The sequence below is a fragment of the Anoplopoma fimbria genome, chromosome 2, assembly GCF_027596085.1.
Source record: "Anoplopoma fimbria isolate UVic2021 breed Golden Eagle Sablefish chromosome 2, Afim_UVic_2022, whole genome shotgun sequence".
NCBI lineage: Eukaryota > Metazoa > Chordata > Actinopteri > Perciformes > Anoplopomatidae > Anoplopoma > Anoplopoma fimbria.
Window position 1 is genome coordinate 1472148 of NC_072450.1, and position 13863 is coordinate 1486010.

General features: G+C 36.9%; 1 pseudogene; it reads right to left on the reverse strand.

Annotated features, from left to right (window-relative positions):
• Positions 1 to 13863, reverse strand: part of LOC129106573 (serine/threonine-protein kinase BRSK2-like) — a 109597-nt pseudogene that overhangs the window by 15623 nt on the left and 80111 nt on the right.

The following is a 13863-nucleotide window of genomic DNA, read 5'->3' on the forward strand; positions in this document are numbered from 1 at the left end:
ACAATTTGGCTTTGTTGGAAGTGAAAAATGAAAACAGTAAATCATAATTAAATATGCTTGAAGACACACACACACACACACACACACACACACACACACACACACACACACACACACACACACACACACACACACAGAGGAATCACATCACTGGCGTTAAATTAGATCTCACAGCTGCGTCGTCGTCGTCTTTCTGTTGGGGTTCAGCGGTAATCGTGGCCATTTTGTTCCTGTTTCATTATTATTGCTTCTTTATTATTTCTCTCTTGTTTCTCACAATAAGCCATCATGTTGTTAAATTGTCATTTGTGTTTCTCTGCTTCATGTAGAAACCACCGTTTAACGATGCAGCGCATGTTTCTTGATTCTTTGTTTTGCTCCTTTTTGATTTCTTTGATTTTTATTCTTTCAAGTTTCTTTCTTTAGTTTATTTTAAATGTGGAGACAATGATACTGACTGTGACACTATAACAATGAGTTAAAAACTTTAAAAAGATTGTGATGTGATTCATGTTAAGTCCTTCACATCATTTACTCATCAATCAAATGTCAAAATAATCCGTCTGTTTCAACTTTAAAAGACAAAAAACGCTCTACAATACTGTGTCTTGAGACCTGAAGTAATTATTGTACTACTTTTAACTAACATTAAACAGAATGTGAGAAGGTTACAGAGTTGATGTTAAGTCAAAGTCAGATATCTACCGTTGACTTTTATCTACTGACATTAGCATGCTAACCAGCTAGCCGCAGGATCAGAAGACTTTGTTTCTGTCGTTAAAACCGAGCTCTTACTTTTGAATTTAAGTTGACGAAATAAAAATCAAGGTTGTTGTTTTTTTATTGTTTACTTTGAATTTAATCCAATAAAGCACACGGACCGTAGAGATAACTTTATTATATTGTAATAACGGAGCTGAACAGCCAACGTTAACAAATCCAAGATATCAGGCTTTGTTAATCTCAAAAGACTTGTCTACTACTTTTTAACTTTTTTATCTCGAAATATTAACTCATCAAATCTTAGACAATGTTACAGTAGTAGAGTAGGACAACTCCCACCTTTATCCAGCTGTGATTCAATCTGTAAAAACTGCATGTTGGACTCTTTCAAAGCATAAACAGATTTGATTTGAGTCTGAACATCACGTTTGTTGACAAAAGACAAATGTCAACAATCCCCTTTTCCTTCTCCAATAACCTCATCTCTGTGTCTTTATCTGTGTGTCAATCGTATATCTACTGTGTAAACCAACACTGATGAAGAGCACCACGATGCTCCATCACTGACGGAGAGGAGGCTCTTCAGAGACCAGCTCTTCATTAACGAGCAGCTCGTTAACTGTGACACCCGACCAGGATCGCTGCCGTTGGCGAAATTCTTTGAAATCCGGACAAATAATTCACGGTTCTTTTCCGTCGTTGTGTGTTAGAGAAGCAGCTTCAGCAGCGTCGGCCTCGTCTCATGGATCCCCCCCCCAATTAGATGATGAGCGAGATAATGGGACTCGTTTTTCTATATCCTGTTTGTTGCTCCATCTGCATTCCCAGCAATTAATTTATGCTAATCTCCTTCCATCCATCCACACAAGGTCGGTCACACAGGGAGCTGCAGACGCCTCCACAATGATCCACCGATACAACAGATATAAACACACACACACACACACACACACACACACACACACACACACACACACACTGAAAACGAGGAGAGGAGATGGAAACAGAAAAAAATAAATAAAGTTGACCTAAAAATCCTCTTTCGACCCTCGAGGGCTAAAAGGAAAAACGTCAAAGAGGAGAATGTTCTACTTTTCTGATTTCACAGATCAGAAAATATCAAACTCCTCTTCCTCTCTGAGACAGTCGAGGTTTCTGTTTTTACTGTTTAATTAAACTTCAATATGTGTGTTAAAGAAATCCTGTTTGGATCTAAACTCATAATGACTCGACTCATCGTTGGGAAACAAAGGCTTTGTTTTCATTGTCTGGTAAATGTGAATAAATTCTGTTTTTCCTCAGATGTGACACAGATTATTTATACATACATACATACTATATATATATATAACTATACACATATCTATACACATATATAAGTAAACTGCTAAAAGTAATCAGATTACTTGTCTGTGGCGACAGTTATGTTCTCAAAACTAGTTTCTCTCAATTCAGCCTGATCGTAATTTCAAGAATTTTACACAATAAAGATGCAATTTTATTGAATTCATATATTGTTTTATTTAATTTTCATGAACTCAATTTATTCCTGAAATTTGTTTTAATTTTTGTATTGGAAAAATATTGAAATCATTTTACATCACTGGCAGAATTTCCATGTTTTTGAGATTTATTTTTGTGTAAAGACAGAATGAATTCATCTGTGACGTGTTGTTAATAGAATCTTGTTATTTTTGTTAGAAGATTAAAGACAAACGATTTCTACAATTAATTGTGTTAACAGGTAACGTTTAATTCTGTGTTCATACTACGAGTGACAAAACACCAAATGTAGCCAAATACACCGTCTCTGAGCTGCTGTTTACGTAGTTATGTCGATTAATAACAGAAGGAATGAATTTTTTCTTCCAGTTTTTAGATGCAACCAAACATATTATTGTTTGAGGCTTCATTATGTCATTGAAGATCTGATAAAAGTTGAGACCAGTTCAGTTTTTGTAGCTTCATGTTAATGGTTTCCGTTAAAAAAGACTTGTAGCTTTGTAGTTCGTAGTGTGAACGCAGCGTAAGAGAAAGAAAAGTTTAGGCTAAAATAAAGATCAACATTTAAAAGAGGAAGACAAAGACATGTAAAGAAGTTGAGACACTGAATGCTAAAAGAAAAACAAAGATGGACCCGACAGGACGAACACAAACAGGAAACGGAGCCGACCAATACCTTTCCTCCTTGCTGCAGTTAGCGTTTGTGATATCCAAGCTTTTACTGAAAACAGATTTGCTAAAAAAAAAAAAAAAAAAAAAAAAAGGGGGAGGGAGTGGACAGAAAAACCAAAGAGACACACAGAAAAGGTCGTCACATAAGGGGGAATCCTAAATGTTGAGCATGCTTCAGAAAACTAACTGAACGTGTCACAAATTCATCACCAGAAAATGAAAAATAACTCTATGAAACAAAATGCAACACAAGAAGTTCATGCAGAGAATCCAGAAACCAGGAGGAGGAACATTCACGGGTTCATGCTGGAGTCAGAGGGTCATTCATCACGCCGCCTCCATGGAAAGAAACGCTTTATTCCTCCTGGATTCACTTTATTTATTTATGATGAACAACGTCTCATTTAAACTAAACGCTAAGTTTGTGTTTGTGAGAAGGTTCTGATGAAGCGTTCGGTCTAATGTGTGTTCATGGAACAGGTCTGTCGCTGTGAAGCATATTAACCACACAACCCTGAATCATAAAAGGTTGTGAAATAGTCAGAAAATAAAATCTATTGGTTTTTAGTCAGTCAGCACGAAAACGATGCCAATGAAAAATCTATTAAGATCCTATTTTTAGAGGAGAAAACACAAATTAAAAGCCTCCATGTGACTTTGCATCGGTAGTGACGGGGTATTAAATATCAATAAAAGAGGTAGAAGATCCAACAAATGCAGTTCTTTCAACAACAAACTGAAAAATAATGGTTCTTAACTGGTTCTTTAAAAGGCTGTTGGTTCCATGAAGAACCATCACCTACTAAAGAACCTTTTTATCCATTGGATGGTTCTACGTGTTTGTCATAAGGTTCTCTGGATTATTAAATGGTTCTTAATTTATGTTTGTGTTATTGGATGGTGGGGAAGGTTTAATCTGCAAAAAACACATATCTATCTATCTATCTATCTATCTATCTATCTATCTATCTATCTATCTATCTATCTATCTATCTATCTATCTATCTATCTATCTATCTATCTATCTATCTATCTATCCATCCATATCTATATACGTATATATATATATATACAGCATTTAGTGTTAATTCTATGTAGTTTTTTATTTTAAAGGACCATTTTCACATGGACACAATTTTTGTTGGAACAAATCCACTGTTATGCTTTTTAAATGTAGAGATATTTTCTTATTTTCCAGAAGTTAGTTATTTAAAGAACCATTTTTCCTTTGAAGAACCATTTTTAGGTGTAGAACCATTGGAAAAAGGTTTTTTTAGAGAACCTTTTTTATCTTTAAGATCTTCATAGAACCAGAAATGGTGCCTCAAAGAGACATGTTTTTTGAAGCGTTGACCTTTAACACAGTTAAGTGAATAAATCCCAAAACTAATAGTTCTGTGCCTCATTAACGAGGTCTTAACGGGTCAATTAGTTTAAACTTAAGCATAAATGTCAACGATAAATGAACAACTACAGATAAAAAATGAACTTCTGTCAGAATGTTGCAGAATGTTGGATCAGATCAGAGGCTAAAAATCTTTATTTTTCTCATTTATAGTTCAGCTTCATTCCCTTTTATGTAACATGACGTCAACCTGTTATATTTTATTTAGTGTTTATTGCCTTCAATAATGTACACTGTTTGATCGAAATCTTCTTTCACATTGTTCTGTTGCCTCACATTAATTCTTCAAAGTACCTTTTGAAAAGTTTATATATTATTAACACACTTTATTTAATCATCTGGAGGTCCACAAAAGTTTTAGCTTTAATAACTTTTCTTTGTAAAAATGCTCAAAGAAAAATATGAAAATAAAGTCTCTCAGTTTCAGTCATGGCATTAAATTAATATATTTAATGAAAAAGGCTTTTATTTTGCTAAGATACATCTAGAAATCCAGTTATAAAAAGAGACCTTAAAAGGGTTTTTATACTCTCATTACCTACCAGTAATGTTTACTTTAGATCACAGCTAACCTTTTTCAAAAGCATTTTTATTTCATGTTTTCTAACCTCTCAGGAAGCCGTTATTTTTCATACATTTTTTAGTATATTTAGCTTTATTTCGCTATTTTTAAAGTTGCTAATAAACTGCATGACAACCCAAAAAAGAAACAAGTTTCTGCAGGTTTATGTCCCATTACTGCTTGGAAATAATCACAAAAAATATTAATAAATATTATCGAAACCATGTTCATGTTTTCTTTTTTGAATAAGCAGCTTCTTGTAGTCGAGTCAATAAAGACTACAAACGGAAAAATCAATGTGACAATGAGGACATCTAACAAAAGTTGTTTATAGTCGCTTAAACCGAACTAAACCTAAACACTCACATGAAGTTCATATGAAGGTTGTTTGTGATGGTGCAAATACCAGATCAAAAATCACTTAGGATGAAAGGCATGTTGGGAAATATAGTGGGGAAAAACTATAAAAAAATGTGAATTAGGAAACTGGACTAAAACATGAAGTAAACTCTGCATGCAGCTTCAACTTTCCACAACTTGATCTACATAAGTTGCTCCATAAATAAGAAGGTTTAGCCATTGGGACACTTTCTTAAAGCGTAAAATACATTTTTGTTATTGATTAGTGAGAATGTGTCCAGGGTCAGATCTTGGGTTCATGTCATGTCCAGAATAAATAATCCTGTTCTTGCATAGACTTGTTTTTGAGGCGTCAAACATTAGTTCTCCTAAAACAACTGCTTCGTTCGGTTGCTCCAAACCAAAATAATACAAAACACCAACAGTCACTTTATGCACCAAACTTCAGGTTTAAATCGGCTGAAAGCACGATGCTTCTCGTCCTCTTATTTAAACTGCATGCTCCATGCACACACACACTTTACACACAAACCTTACCACTAAACCGTTCATGCGTTTTAAGGAGCTGACGGCGCTCTGAACGGGAGTTTGCGTCCAAGTCTCGTGTGATTTGTGCTTCACACATCTCAAATCAACGCGTTGTGTATTTAACCAAAGTTTCAGTGAAGGAGGATATGTTTGTGCTGCAGAACCTCCTTTTATTTCACTGAACTGAGATTAAACACATTATGTATCAACCAGCATCAGATAGACCTCCTCTGTGTGTGTGTGTGTGTGTGTGTGTGTGTGTGTGTGTGTGTGTGTGTGTGTGTGTGTGTGTGTGTGTGTGTGTGTGTGTGAGTGAGTCTGTCCATGCTCATCATCATCACACGATGCTCGTCTGTCCGTGTCTCACCTCTGTCCGTGGGTCGCCATGTCGATGGCCCGTCTCACCGGTACCGGAGAACCTCCCTCCGTGACGCACAGAACCTCCATGGACTTCCTCTCCGGTCGCCGCTTCCCGTGGCGGCTCAGCATCGGCGAGTCCACGCGCTTCCTGGGCGGGTCTGCTGAGGATGGGTCAGGGTCAAAGGTCAAGGAGGGAGGGGGGGTCGTACAAAGACAGAGTTAGAAAAACAGTAACATGTTCAATGTGGAGGGTTATGAGTTAAGAACATGTTCCCATGGAGCTATAAAGAAAGTCACCTCAGCCTATAGTCACACTGTTAATCTCAACTCTTTGGTTCAACGTTTAATTTTTAATAAAACATGAAAATATATTTAATATATATATATATGAAGAATATTATATTTTGTTACTTCTGTATGTTGCATTTGCTCATACATCTCTAGTAATAAAGATACTAAAAAGCTCCTTTGTTAAAACACAGGTGACGTTTCTACAGTCTAGCTCACAGCGGTGCTTTGAGATAAAGGCTAAGCCACCATGCCATCCATGCTAAAGCTTATGCTAACATCATGCTAAACACAAACACAAAGTGTGGACTAAATGAAATGTGGACCAGCTTACCGATCTCGCTGCGAGGCGGCAGGTTCTGGTCCTCCTGGCTCGGGTACCTCTCCTTGCGGTCCAGCAGCAGGAAGTAGATCATCTTCTCCTGGTTCTCTCTGGAAGGAGGAGACAGTGCACTGGTTAAGATGCTCCATCACCACCAGACATATTAAGCAGAAGGATTCATCAAAGTGACAGCTCCTCTGCCGTCTCATATATTTATCTGACAGCCCTCCTCCTCTATCTTCCTCCTCCTCACTCACTCCTCAGACAGCAGGTCTTTGCTCAGCTTGTCTTTGTCCCTGAAGCAGCCCAGAGAGTGCATGCTCTCCAGGACGTCGGGGTCGATCTCCTCGGCCGCAGCTAGACTCCGGATGGCCACCTTCCTCGGGACGGGCTGCTCCGGCTCCGGCTCGTTCTTTCCAGCTCTGAAACACAAACGCAGAAAACAACATTTAGACTTAAGCTGCCAATACTTCAAGTTGACCTTTCTTAGAGTTCCCCCTCATTATTTTGCTCAATCCATCCAGGAGACAACCTCTAGTTCTGCCGAGTTAGGTCAATGCTTCATGTCTTAAAGCTGCATTCTCTCTCCTGTCCACCAGGGGGCGACTCCTCTGGTTGTATAGAAGTCTATGAGAAAATGACTCTACTTCTCTCTTGATTTATTCCCTCAGTAAACATTGTAAACATGAGTTTATGGTCTCAATCTCTAGTTTCAAGTCTTCTTCAATACAGCATGATGTTCATTTAGTAAATGATGCTCCATTTAGAGTCAAACAGACCATAAAGCAGGGGATGCTTTAGGGCGGGGCTACACACTGATTGACAGGTCGACACCAGAGACGTATACGGCGTCTCTAGGTCACTCCTCCTCAGTCCATATATGGTCACTTCCTGTTTGCTAGTTGATAGAAATAAGATGCCGACGGCAAAAATGCAGAACTGGAGGCTTCAAAATGTCCACAAACCAATGAGAGATGTCCCAACGACTACATTTTAGAAGATAAACCTCAAATTAGAGTTTAAAGTTAATACTCTATTACCGTTTTGGTGTTTCTAGTGAAACATAAACATTTAAAGAGAGGTTTGAATTTAATATTTCCTCAATTGAAAGCTAGTTTTAAAATTTGGTGCAACATGATTTTAAGTGAAACCGCGATTTAATCTGGTTTAAAAAATGAATCCTCACTCTGATAGTAATTTCTAATCAACCCCATAAGTACTGAATCCATTAGAGATCAGAGGTCCATTAAAGACCGGTCTCTGGATGTTTGAGCTCTAATGGAGCTGCTTCTTCCTCTGAAAGCCTTCAGTCAGAGGAGCAATGAGCAGTTTTAATATTCTGCTGTTAGCTGTGTTTTTTTATTTGAACATGTATACAGACACTGAAACAGAAAGATGGTGGATGTACTTACAGATACCAATTATGCTTCTGGATCTGCTCCAACTGCAACAAAGACCAGAGGAAAGAAACATTAAAGACTCTTTGAGAAAGTCTTCTTCATAATGATGCATTTCATGTGTTTGTTGTGACTTATTCTGGCAGAAGAGTATCAGTAACTTAACGGACCCTCAGCTAAAACATGACTTCATCTCTGAGATTTCTCATAAATAAGAAGATCAGACGCTGCAGATTTTATGCCAAACAAACGGCTCAAACAAGTGCAGATGAAACACAAGTGGAAGCAGGTGATGCAAGACTCTTCAGACTCTGTTGTTTTTTAGATGTTTCTATTCTGAAACGAATCCTCGGACAGGAGATGAAAAACAGTCGATGCAGAGCTCAGACACTGAAGGTCCAGTCATCCTGCTGCTACGCTAAATATAGCCCTCAATGGTCCCTACGGCAACGTACCAGACTGTACCGAGGAAGAGGAAGGAGATGAGGAAGAGGAAGGGGACGAGGAAGGAGATGAGGAAGAGGAAGGGGACGAGGAAGGAGACAGGAGGGGAAGGAGACAGGAGAGGAGAGGAGAGGAAGGTCAGGAGAATAGGAGGTGAGGTGAAGAGTTGAGGAGGTAAGATGAGGAGGAGGTGAGGTGACAAGTGAGAAGGTGAGGAGAAGAAGCGGAGGAGGTGAGGTGAGGTGAGGAGAATGGGTGTAGGAGGTGAGGAGTGAGGAGGTGAGGAGGAGAGGATCTTACGGTGAGCCTCTTGGCGGCGTCCACTTCAATCATCCCTTTCAGGAGGTTCTGACAGTCTGGAGGAATAAAGTGAGGCATGTGGAAAACTCCCAGCTTCACCTTCTCCAGGAGATTCCTCAGGTTGTCGTCGTCGAACGGCAGAGCGCCCTGGAGGAGATGAGGAGATGAGGAGACAGGAGGAGTTATGTTCAAAAGTTTATTGTGTTGTGAACTTGCATTATCTAAAGTGTTTCAAACTATTTAAAAACCTTAGAAATCTGTAGTTTTAATCAAGGTGTGTTATATTTGGTCTCCTACCAACAGCGTCATATCGTCAGCGTAGTGGTTGACTTACTGAGTTTGACTTTTTTTTCAGTGTTTTCTTTATTCAGTGTTTTAATCAGAGGAATCTACCTCTGTGGTAAAAACCTCCCTAACCATGAACACTGAAGAAATGCAGTGACTGCAATGAAGGCAGCAACTCCCATGATGCCATGCTGCTTCATCAAACGATTTCTGTTGTTATTGATTTGATTTGGAGAACATGACCTATTGTGTTCAACATGGACTTAATATTTCTGTCTGTTGGTGGCACTAGAGGAAAGAAATTATTAGTTATAATCTACTGTAAATATGTACATTATCCTCAAAAACCAAAACAATATAAATTTAAAAACAATAAAGATATTGAACAATCGGATCATAAAATAGTCTGTTGTCATGACAACGGCCCGTCAGGTGTTCATTGAGAGATGATGTGGATTTCAGATATCAGTCATCAGAGTCAGTTTGTGTGTCGGAGCCAGATGGCCGCCGACACAGTGTTGATAAGTGGAGGAGATTTATCTCCTCATGACGACAGTGTGTTATCCGCTCCGTCTTAATCAAGACTAAGACAACATGCGTGTGTGTGCTCCTAGCAGCATAGAACACACACACACACACACACACACACACACACACACACACACACACACACACACACACACACACACACACACACACACACACAAACACTCATAGTTAATTGAGTTCTCTGACGGCTCACTCGTCAGTGTCATGTTATAAATCTGCTGCTCTGAAGTGAGAGCGCTGCACAGCTCAGAGACTCTGACTCACTCTGTACGCAGAGATGAGTCACTACCACACTTCAGAGGAAGAGGTCGACGAGGACGTACGGTTAAACTTCCCAGCATGCATCTGCAAGGGGTAACATGCTAACATGCTAATGTGATTTCTATTCTCACAGTATTATGAGTACACACAGAACAATTAAGGTGCCATCTGGAACCGAAAAGGGTTCTTCAGGGTGATGTCATAGAAGATCAAGGTTCTTTAAAGAACCATTTCCTTAATCGGTTCTTTGAAGAACCCACAAAGGTGCATCAAAGAACCATTTAAGCTCTTTGAAGAACTAAAAAAGGTTCTCTAAAAAAACTTTTCAAATGGTTTTAGTAAAGAACCCTTTTCAAATGTTTTTTTCAGCTAAAAATGGTTATTCAGGATGATGCCATAGAATAAACTATGCTGGTTCCACAAATACCCTTTCAGATCAAGGTTCTTTAAAGAACCATTTCCTTAGTCGGTTCTTTGAGGCACCATTTCTGGTTCTGTGAAGAACTTAAAGAACAAAAAAAAGGTTTTCAAGAAAAGTTTTTTATTAGCCCAAATGGTTCAATAAAGAACCCTTTTCAAAAGGTTCTTCAGCTAAAAAAGGTTCTTCCAAGGAATCAATGGTTCATTGAGCAACAGAGTTCCGGAAAACAAGAAAAAAGCTTCACATTCAAACAGAATAAGAGTGGATTGGTTCACACAAAACTGTGTCCAGGTGAAAATGGTCCTCTAAGATTAGAAACTTGACTTTAAAAAATATAATAATAATAATAATAATAATAATAATAATAATAATAATAATAATAATAATAATAATAATAATGTATATTTAGGTTTTATACTTTTAAATATTTTTTTCTTCTCTGTTTTTCATGGATTTATTTGTTTTTATTGTATTGTTGTCTCCTAATTTATTTTTTGTGCTTCTTGTTTTTCTAGTTTATGTTAGTTTCTATAATTTATGTTGGCTCAGTTTTCTTGTTGGTTATTGTAATTTTTTCTTATTATGCTGAGGGGAGTTCTGTTGTATAACTTAGTTGCTTTTTTACTCTCCTGTAACATTTATTTAATTTCTTTAATTATCTGGATTTTTAAGAAGCCTTATGTGTGTGAAAATAAAACAAATTAAAAACCGCTCTGTGCAGCTGAAGAGCCGTTATTAACCTTTTATTATTTGTTTTTTAAATGTTTAACCTTCCGATGTAAGTTTCCAAACTCATCTTGATGTGAAATCCAGTTACACAGATTTATAACATTAGTTGTGGCCGATCATTTGTCAGATGATAGAGGCATGTTAGTTTCGGTTGTCTTTTTTTTATTTCTGTACTCGTTTAATATATAATGTGGTATTTAATGTTTTATTGGTACACAGTGTGTTTCCAGCATCACATCTTTAATTCAACCCTTCCTGGTGTAAAACTCAGACTGGCTGCAGGAGAAACAAGAACATCGACCTCAAAGAAAGACTTTTCATAACGTTACATCATCGTTTCTCACAAACAAGTAAAGTTCAGAAAGTGTGTTTGGATGTTAAGCTTTTATTTCCCAGAACAACGCTGCTGTTTCAGTGACCTTTGTCTTCAGTTTGTTCAGCATGGCATCATACAGCGTTTGTAGCTGAACATAAGAACATGAACTCGCTGTAAATTGTGAAATTGTAAACATCCCACAATATCAATTAGTATGTAATCAACGTAATCACAAACTAGGAAGTCTTTCAGATCGGAGAGTAATTTCTGTACTTAAGCTACTTCACTTCCAAAATTATTTAAAACCAAACCACGATCTTTTCCTATATTCATAATAATAATAATAATAATAATAATAATAATAATAATAATAATAATAATAATAATAATAATACAAACATCTACAGGACAGATTGACAGAGCTGATGCTGATTTCATTCTTTTAATAAAATCCACTCCACTGATTCAGTGATTCAACATGAAGACAGCTGATAACTTTAACTGACTTTACTTTAAGGAAACATCAACGAGGTCATGTGATCCGTTGCTCAGTTACTCACCACTAAAAGTGCAAACAGGATGACTCCACAACTCCACGCGTCCGCTTTCCTCCCGTCATACTTCTCCCCCTGGAGAGAGACAGACAGACAGACAGACAGACAGACAGACAGACAGACAGACAGACAGACAGACAGACAGACAGACAGACAGACAGAGATGAGTCTCACATCATAAACTCTTCACCTCGTCCTCCTCACTTTCATCCGTTAGTCACTTCCTGTTTTAAACATGGACGGAGGAGAAACGTCTCTTCATGTTGAGGTGCTGCTGAAATGTCCCTAAAAATATTCTGTAATTCTGACTCCTCATTGTGTTACCTTTATTTTTCTTTAGATGTTTTATTTTGAAAATCCCTCAACTTGAAATCAACATAAATAGTAATAATCAGAGAAAATTAAATAATCAAATACATATTCAGAGTCAAGCTCTTTATATGTGCACGTGCAAATATGTACTGTATATAAAAGAGAGAAAAATGTGAAGTTTGGTCGTCCAAAAATAAAAAAAAGTCCCTTTCAAAGTAAAAGCAAATGTACGCTGTTGTTTGCCAAACAGAAAAGGAATAAAGAAACATCTTTGGTTTCGGTCCGCAGGAGAAACAGGAAATACAGAAAGAAAGACATGCCATCAAACAGCTGATCCTTTAAAGTGTATTTAAGCCCAGTGGGGGGGAATACAGTGATGAAGATGAAGTGATGAAGAGCGGTGATGTAAGAGCCTTTCAGAGAGAGAGAGAGAGCACTCACCCTGATCACCTCTGGGCAGGCGTAGTGAGGAGATCTGAAAGAGAGAGAGTCACAACGTTACATAACCAACAGAGCAGGTGAATATCATCATCATCATCATCATCATCATCATCATCATCATCATCATCACATATCTATCTTCCTCTGCCTGATGGGGATTATGTGTTTTTTGTGAGCTAAGTGAAAGTTACACAACATGAAACGGCCTCGATCCAAAATATATGAAAGTCTCATCCTGTTTTATAACAGAGGCCATAAACCAACGTGTTTCCACTTCACAGTATTACTCTTAATATCGTGTACAATACTATTTAAGTATCTGATGTTAGTACTACTTCTTATTCACTTTTTCTATTGTAGTTTAATTATTTTAATAAATTAATCTTATTGGTATTCTATTTTGCACTGATGACGGTATTAATTATTATACACTTAATATTTATTACTTCATTCTTTATACATGTTTATATCTTACTCTATTACTGTTAATCTATTTTAATTCTAAATATTGTTTATTCTTATTCTTCTGTTGTAATCTTTAAAGAATCTCTGGCATAAGAATTTCCTTTGGATTTATAAAGTTCTATCTTATCTTTATGTATCCTATCTTAACTTAACTTAACGGACCACACCAATGAAATCTTTCATATATTTTGTTTCCAGGAATCATATTTATTTATATATATATATATATATATATATATATATGTATATATTTATATTTGAAACATGTCCATCAGGAATTCCTTGAGCCAAAGATCAACAGTCCAAAAACCCAATTTGCATTATCTAAAACACTTTGGAAAAGCTTAAACCAGTATATAATATATTTTATGTATATATATATATATATAAAACATTTTTTTTATTATTTTTTTTTTCATTTTCATGTGTCCATTTCCTTTTAACTCCTTACAGTATCAACATAAGTCAAGCAGGAAGGTATTTGCTTATTGAGAGCATTGGGGTCGATGTTAAGACGCTAATAACTTGAGTAATATATATTCTATAAACTTTAACCTCTGGTTTGCTTCTTTAGGTCCAATAACTGAGAGTTCAAATGTTCTGTTTGATATAAATCTACAGTTTTGGAGGATTCTCACGAGTTCACATCAGTTAAAAAAGAATAAA